Raw genomic sequence first — 8,559 nt, 5'->3', positions numbered from 1 at the left:
CTAGTCTCAGAAGCAGGTCTGCTCTGAACCTGCTGAAGCTTAAAATTCAGGTTGCGGCACTTGCGCTGACCCTTCCCCAAACTTTGGGAGGGCCCTAGCAATTTTGTGACTTGTAAATTTGTATTCTTTTTCTTAAAAAGGTCCCTAAAATTATATATATTTCAGGCTCACATTGGACCCTCCTCATTACTACCATACAACCCTTCTGCTCCAGAGGGAAGGCCCCAAGGGATGACGTACCGTAATGCCAAATGAAGGGCCGCATCCCCCTCATTAGGAGTAAAGGCAAACCTGTGAATGAGTGAGGCAGCATTCAAAGCCAGCTCCAGGAGACAGGGCTTAAACAGCTAGCCTTCAAGAACATGTGAAAGTGATAACTATAAGCATTCAGCCTCACGGCGGGGGGGGGGGGGGGGGTGTTAAGAGGGGGAGGCCCTGACTGGGAGCTGAGATGCTTCCTGACTTTCCTAATCCCTGCATAGCAACCCTATCAGCAGGGTGCCCTTCCCCATCTGCCCAGTCAGACTCAGAATTGCGATCATCTCTTAGTTTGGCCCTGAAGCTCTGAATTATGTCCTAAATTGATGGCTCTCAATCCTGGCAGCATGGGCAAATCCATCTGGGGAACTTTGAAAAAGTATGGATACTTGGGCCCACCCCCAGAGATTCTGATTTAATTGGCTTTGGGTGGGAACCTGGCCCTGGTATTTTTATAAGCTCTCCAGGAGATTCCCATGTGCATCAGGGCTAAGAACTACTGTCTAAATCGTATGAGCAGCTTCAGTAGGACAAACAGTGATGTCAGACTAGTGGCCAGCAGTGAAATAGACAGCAGCAGATGGCACAAAACCTTCCCCAGGACGAGCGTGGGCCTGCACCGTGCTAGGAACAAGGACGGCCAAGAGCTATGACTGTCTCTGGCCCACAAGAAATTTGCAACCTAGTCAGGGAGAAATGCACAGGTGGGTTGCTATGATGCTTGGAAGAGGGCTTTTGGTTCAGCTAGGATGTGTCAAGGAAGCCTGCCTGGAGGAGTTACCTGAGTCATAAAGATAAAGTAACTATCCAGATGAAGAAGAGAAAGGGAATAGTCCTAGACAAAGGCTTTGAGGTATGAACTGTGCAGCGAGTCTGTGACGGCTAATTTTTTTGTGTGAACTTGACTGGACCACCTGGGGTGCCCAGAGATTTGGTTGAGTATTATTTCTGGGTATGTCTGGGAGGGTGTTTTTTGGATAAGATTAGCATTTGAATTGATACACTTAGTAAAGCAGAATGCCCTTCCCACTGTGGGTGGGCTTCCCCCATGAAGGCCCAAATAGAAGAAAAAAGCAAGTGCACAGAGAATTCTCCCTCTGCCTTATGTCTCAGAACTGGGCTATCGGTCTTCTGCATTCAGGCTTTCCTTGCTTTGAAACTGCACCATTGGTTCTCTTGGGTCTGGGCTCCTCAGCCTTCATAATTGTGTGAGCCAATTCCTTACAAAAAATCTCAGGGCACCTGAGTGGCTCAGTCAGTTGAATGTCTGACTCTTGATTTCGGCTCAGGTCATGACCTCATGGTTCATGCGTTCGCATTGGGCTCTGGGCTGATAGCATGGGGCCTGCTTGAGATTCTCTGTCTCCCTCTCTCTCTCTGCCCCTCTGCCGCTCGCTCAATCACTCTCTCAAAATAAATAAACATTTTAAGAAAAATCTCTTCATGTATTGAAGAACCCTGAGTAATACAGAAGGTGTATTGGTCAGGGTGGGGATGTGGGAATGACATACAATTTGGGATTACTAGAACAAAAAAAAAAAAAAAAAAGGTGAGGCAATGACATTAATTAGGTGGGTGGAGGGGTAAACAGGACACGGATGGGACCATTGAGCAGGCTGGAGGAGGCTGGCAGAGGCAGCTGGACTGTCTGGAGCTGGGCCAGATGAGCAGCCTCTGTGGAGAGAGAGAGGGGCTCAGCTGGCAGTGCGAACTGGGAGAACCAGGAACCTGTCCTGCCCACACGAAGCCCCTCTGGACCGCAAGCTGGAGGAGAAGGGACCACAGGGCTCTGGATAAACCTAGCCGAAGGAGGTGTTAGAACAGGGAGGGGGCCACCTTTGCTGGGTTTGAGTTCCTTTGGGTTCATGTAAAGAAAGCCCTGGGCACACCCCTCCCCTAGGATAGGGCTTTTTGACAAACAGAGACTTCAGACCATCCTCAAATTTAGTCCAGCACCAACCCCCACACTCCCACCTACCCCCACTACCCTCCCCCCATTACCTTGGCTGGCAACACTCTTTCCAAAGCCACCTCACTTAGGAGCTCAATAATATGTATTTATTCTCAATAATACATTCTGTTTGAAAGTTGTTTTTTTTTAAGTTTTTGTTTGTCTGTCTTGTCTCTGATAATGTTCTTCATGCTTCTATGATCAGAAATTTGTTTCTTCTCCACCACTGGGATAAATGTTTTCCTGTTTACATTTCTGGATCATTTAGCCAGTTTGTTCTAGTTTGTATTTAACGCTCTGATTCAGGATAATATTACTCACTATGTTCCTGGCACTGTGCTAAGTGCTTTACATACATTATTAAGTTACTCCTCAAAACTATCTTCAAACATAGGTGTTATAAGTCCTACCATACCAAGAGTAAAAGGAGTCTTAGGAATTTTAAAGACTTGCCATAGTCTGGCAAATGAACGGATTCCAATTTGGTTCTTAAGTACTGCATAAGTAAATGATTTTTATACCAATTTCTGGTTGTCTCAGTAGCATTTATTACTGATTCCTTTCCTCACTGTATTACTTTTGATTTGTCATACTCAAACTCTTTGAATGAATCTATTACATCTGTTTTTTCTGATTTAATTATGTTTTCAATGTCGTGCCCTATTGCCTTCATGATTATCACTTTATGTTTTAAAATGTATTAACACAAAATATAAAGTAGGATAAGTCTATAATCATTATATTTCTTAAAATAACCCTTCTTTGGATTTTTTCTTGTTATTATACCAGAGGAATTGTACTCTTTGTTTGTTAGGTAAGTTAACCTGCTGAGGCTTTGATAAATCTACAGACTAACCTTGAAAATACTATTATATTTACTTTCCTAATTAGGAGCAGGCATAGCACTCAATATGTTACGCTCTCTATAATTTCTCTGAATAACCCTTGCCACAAATTAAGTCAATCCCCATGCATTTAATCTGTTTTTGTTGTAATAGCAACAATAGAAATCCATTTTTATTGTATTCCCTGGTTTTATATCAGCATATATATTGACGTGAACATATAATTCAATGCAACCTATACATAAATATTATATATACATATATACAAAATTTTTAGTGTCAGTTCTATAGCTAAACTCATTACTTTCAGTAATTTTTGGTTGATTTCCTTAGATTTCTAGGTCTGCAATCATGCCATCTGTAAAATAGACACTCTTGTTTCTTCCTTTCCAACATTTATACATAATATTTTCTTCTTGATAGTTACTGACAGCATTTCTAGAACAACAAATCCTGACTGAGAAAACCAATGTGTGTTTCTTTAAGAATAAAATAGACTCTTTCTTTTCCGTGCATACTCCATCATGTTTAGACTCGCAATCCAACATTGCTAACATTGCCTTCATTTCCTGTTTGGAATGGCTGAAGATAAAAATAGTTTGGAGGCAGCTGAAAGAAAAATAAGCAAAAAGGAAAAAAAGTATATCATTAGGGCATTTGGAAGCAATTGTTCCTATTCCCTTTTCCTGGGCATTGCTAAGTTATTTCCTCCATGTGAGCCTCTTGAATTCATCTCTCCTTGGATCCTGGATCCCTAGTGCCACAGTCTGTAAATATGAGAGTCCCTGCCCTGAGGTGCTAATATTTTTCTTGTTACCAGTCCTCCTTCCTGCACATGCTTTCTCCAGAGTAAAGGATATATTCTCATATAAGAGAAATGGTTTTAAACAATGCTGACCAGAAATCCACCTTTCTGATGAATTACTAAACTAAATTCCATATGACAAAAAAGCAATCTCTAAATTATTAACACTTGATTTTAAAATTTTTCATCAGGAAGAGATGAGAATTATAGCCAACAGCTTATTAAAATCTCTTTGGATAAAACTTATATATCCAACATCATGTGCTATATTGTTTTTACTTCTTTGTACAAGTTTTGCATTTCTGGAATTAAGCATAGTGACTAGCACATGTAAAATATTTTTCTCTCCTTTTGTTAACATACGATCTTAATGTTTTTGTTTATTAATGAGATTTACCTATAATTTGATTTCAGTTTCCTATTCAAATTTTGAAATCAATCATTTTCACTTTATAAAATAAGTTGGTTAAGCTACAACATACACATGCAAACACTCACACATTTAAAGTTTATGTGACATAGGAATTTTTTTGTTCTTTGAAAGTTTGGAAAATTTTCATGTCCACCAGGATCAGGCATCTTTGTGGGCTAACCGCTTATGTTTCTTTTTGATGCTTTATATTTTTGTAAGCAAGCACACAATCAGAAATATAGTTTGTTCTTATTTCTAATCTTATTAATTCATATTTATCCCCTTGTTTTGATTGAGATAATAATCATTCACACACACACACACACACACACACACACAAACCACTTTTTACTATTTTTTTGTTTGCTATTTAAATTTATGTATTTATGTATTTATTTATTTATTTATTTTAAATTTACATCCAAGTTAGTTAGCAGATAGTGCAATAATGATTTCAGGAGTAGATTCTAGTGATTCATCCTCTACATATAACACCCAGGGCTCATCCCAACAAGTGTCTTCCTTAATGCCACTATCCACTTAGCCCATCCCTGTACCCACAGCCCCTCCAGCAACCCTCAGTTTGTTCTCTGTATTTAAGAGTCTCTTATGTTTTGTCCCCCTCCCTGTTTTTATATTATTTTTGCTTCCCTTCCCTTATGTTCATCTGTTTTGTATCTTAAATTCCACATATGAGTGAAGTCAGATGATACTTGTCTTTTTCTGACTTATTTTGCTTAGCGTAACACTCTCTAGTTCTATCCATGTTGTTGCAAATGGAAATATTTCATTCTTTTTGATTGCCAAGTAATACTCCATTGTGTATGTATACTACATCTTCTTTATCCATTCATCCATCAATGGATATTTGGGTTCTTCCCATACTTTGGCTATTGTCAATAGTGCTGCTATAAACATTTGTGTGCACATGCCCCATTGAAACAGCACACCTGTATCCCTTGGATAAATACCTAGTAGTGCAATTGCTGGGTCATAGAGTAGTTCTATTTTTCACTTTTTGAGGAACCTCCATACTGTTTTCCAGAGTGGCTGTACCAGTTTGCATTCCCACCAATAGTGCAAAAGAGATCCTCTTTCTCTGCATTCTTGCCAACATTGGTTGTTGCCTAAGTTGTTAATTTTAGCCATTCTGACTGGTGTGAGGTGGTAGTATACTAATTTGTTTTTGTTTTTTTATTTTATTTATATATATTCTTGTTTAATTAAAAAATTTTTTTGAATGTTTTACTTTATTTTTGAGAGAGAGAGAGACTGAGCACAAGCAGGGGAGGGGCAGAGAGAGAGGGAGACACAGAATCAGAGAAGCAGGCTCCAGGCCCTGAGCCGTCAGCACAGAGTCCTACGTGGGGCTAGAACTTGTGAACTATGAGATCATGACCTGAGCCTAAGTCAGATGCTTAACCGACTGAGCCACCCAGGGACCCCTTGTTTCATTTTTTTTCCTACTCCTGACTTGCTACTTTTTCCCCTCACTAAATACTTTATGTAGGGTTTTAGTTTATTGTGTTCATCTTTACTATTAATAAAGGTCTTCTTTATTAATGATCTTTCCTCCTGATAACTGGGTTGTATGAAGTTTCCCTATATCATAATGCAATAGTTAAGAGCATGGACTCCGGAGTTAGACTGCCTGTGTTCAAACCTCAGCTTTAGGCCTTATCAGCTGGGCTGCTTTGGGCAAGTTACTGAACATCTCTGTGCTTCCAGCATTCTCATCTGTAAAGGTGGGGTGGTTCCCAGCACCTAGCTCAGAGATTATTTTTGTAAAGATTATTTGAAGATACTGTGGTCATTTAAAATAGTATGTGGCACATAGTAAGCTCTTGATCAATGTTAGTATGATAGTTATTGTTTTTAATTTAAAAATATGAATTACCTAGTCCCTTCTGTAGGAGTACTCAGAGGAAAGAGGCATTTCTTGTGAGGGGTAGGATGAAGGGGAAGACTGGCCTCCAGGGTTGGTCTCTGGGTGAGAGGTAGAGGAGGATCTATGGTCCCCAAGCCAATACTGTGGGTTTACAGCTGGAAAACCATGTAAAATGTTTTCCAGAACTGGGCCGTGGTGAAATGTAACACAGCAATTTCCAGGTAACTATAGCTTCCACTCCTTCTGCTTTTCCTTTCTCCTCTGCCTTATCCTTACCAGCTTCTCAATCCATTGCTTTTCCCCTTTTCCCCCAGTTCAAACCCAAATGAACTTCCATTAAGGTATACATGATTAATAAGATAGAACTTCTATTGTATTTGAATTTAACACTTGGTACAATATCAAGATAAATTAACTTTCCCATGGATTTCTCAGACAGTATGGTATAGTGTTAGGTTTTATTTTGTTTTGTTTGGAGGAGGGTTGACGGGGCAAGGGTCCTTCTTGAATATCCACATATCCTCTTACCTATCAACCCAGTGCTATGCATAAGTCAAAACTGGACAGTTTGTTTGAATTTGTTTTCTGGCCAAGGTAAGGGAGTTATGAAGAGATTGAAATAGGAGTCTCTAAATTAATATCTGTAGGAATACGGTGGTGTTTCTGTGAGAAATAAAATTCTAAGCCCTCTTCCCATCTGGGCTTATCTCAGATCACCCTTCTTCCAACTCCCCACTCAGTAAGGAAGAAGTTTTGTTTTTGTTTTTAAGGTTTTATTTTTAAGTAATCTCTACATCCAACGTGGGGCTCAAACTTACAACGCCGAGATCGAGCTGCATGCTCCACTGACTGAGCCAGCCAGATGCTCCAGTAAGGAAGTTTCTAATTTGAATGGTCAGAGCCCAAGACATTGATTGGACCATGTGGCAGATTGTATTTTCCTAAAATGTCTCCTCTCTCATGGTCTTCATACAATGTAACATTAACATGCTTCATCATGAGGCAGAGTCTGTGGAGAACAGGGGGAGCCCTCTGGGTGTAGGCAGAACTCCGTAACTGCCACAACTACACCAATGTCACAGAAATGATGTTGCATGACTTTTGAGGCTGCATCGTAACCGTTAATATGACTTCCTGGTAGCTCTCTCTCAGGACACTTAGCATGTTTGGGGGAAGACGCATAGGCCACATGTGAGTGTCCTGACAGACAGCTAACTACCAGACACGTGGGTAGGCAAATGTTTCTCAGATAGGTCCAGTCCTCAGTCTTTGAGTCTTCCAGTGGAGACTCCAGAAATTGTGCAGCAGAGAAAAGTCGTCCTTGCAATGCCTCGTCTGAATTCCCAGCCCACAGAAGTTGTCGGAGATAATAATGATCATTACTGTAAGTCACCAAGTTTTGATTTGTTACACAGCGTCAGGTTACTAACATGGGCTGTATTCACTCAACGGTGTGAACTCCTGTGTTCCTCTCTTGTGTTTCCTGTATCACTTCTAGATGGATCAGGCTTAGCCAGTTTCTTCTCATCTCCTACTTTTCTCCTAATGTGCATTTGGGTGAGCAAATAAGCCAAAGCCTGTTGTGCAAACCTGGCCATACAGTTCCCCTATTTCTTAGGCTTCCTCCTCTTTGCGTATGGTCAGAGGGCAGTGATATCCCAAAAAGAAGAAAGCCGCACTTAATATTTTACCAGAGAGCTATACATTGGAGTATGTGTGCCTGGGCCATGTTAATAAAGAGGTATTTTGCTTCACAATCTATGATTATTTATTGTGCTTAGCTTCCTTGGAGCCTGGTGGGAAGAGGAGAGGGAAGTAGGAGGCAAGGCAGGGTTGGGGCATTGCTGGGTCCTTGCCTATAATAACACAGAATCAAAACATCACTCTAATAACGAATAGTGGGTGGAGAACAAACAGGAGTCATCAAAATTTAAATTTTTTTGTGTTTTTATTTTCTTTTTGAGAGAGAGAGAGACAGAGTGCGAGTAGGGGAGAGGCAGATAGAGAGGGAGACACAGAATCTGAAGAAGGCTTCAGACTCTGAGCTGTCAGCACACAGCCCGACACGGGGCTCGAACCCACAAACCGCAAGATCATGAACTGAGCTGAAGTCGGACGCTTAACCGACTGAACCACCCAGGCACCCCAGGAGTAATCAAAATGTAAAATGCGTGAAAGCAGAAACCAGTTCCTCTTCAAACCTCTAAGGTAGAAGGAAGAGCAGTAGCCTTGGAAACATGAAATACGGTTTCTATTTCTTCTCCACCAGGAATAAATTGCAGAATGAGGAGTTTTATGACCTTGGGCAAGTCACCTCATCACTTTTCTGTGCCTCCACTTCCTGAGTAATAAAAGGGGTGTTTTACTAAACTAATTCTGTCAATCTATGAATCTACACGT

The sequence above is a fragment of the Neofelis nebulosa genome, chromosome 5 (genome assembly GCF_028018385.1).
Source record: "Neofelis nebulosa isolate mNeoNeb1 chromosome 5, mNeoNeb1.pri, whole genome shotgun sequence".
Classification (NCBI taxonomy): Eukaryota; Metazoa; Chordata; class Mammalia; order Carnivora; family Felidae; genus Neofelis; species Neofelis nebulosa.
This window is presented reverse-complemented; position numbering follows the sequence as displayed.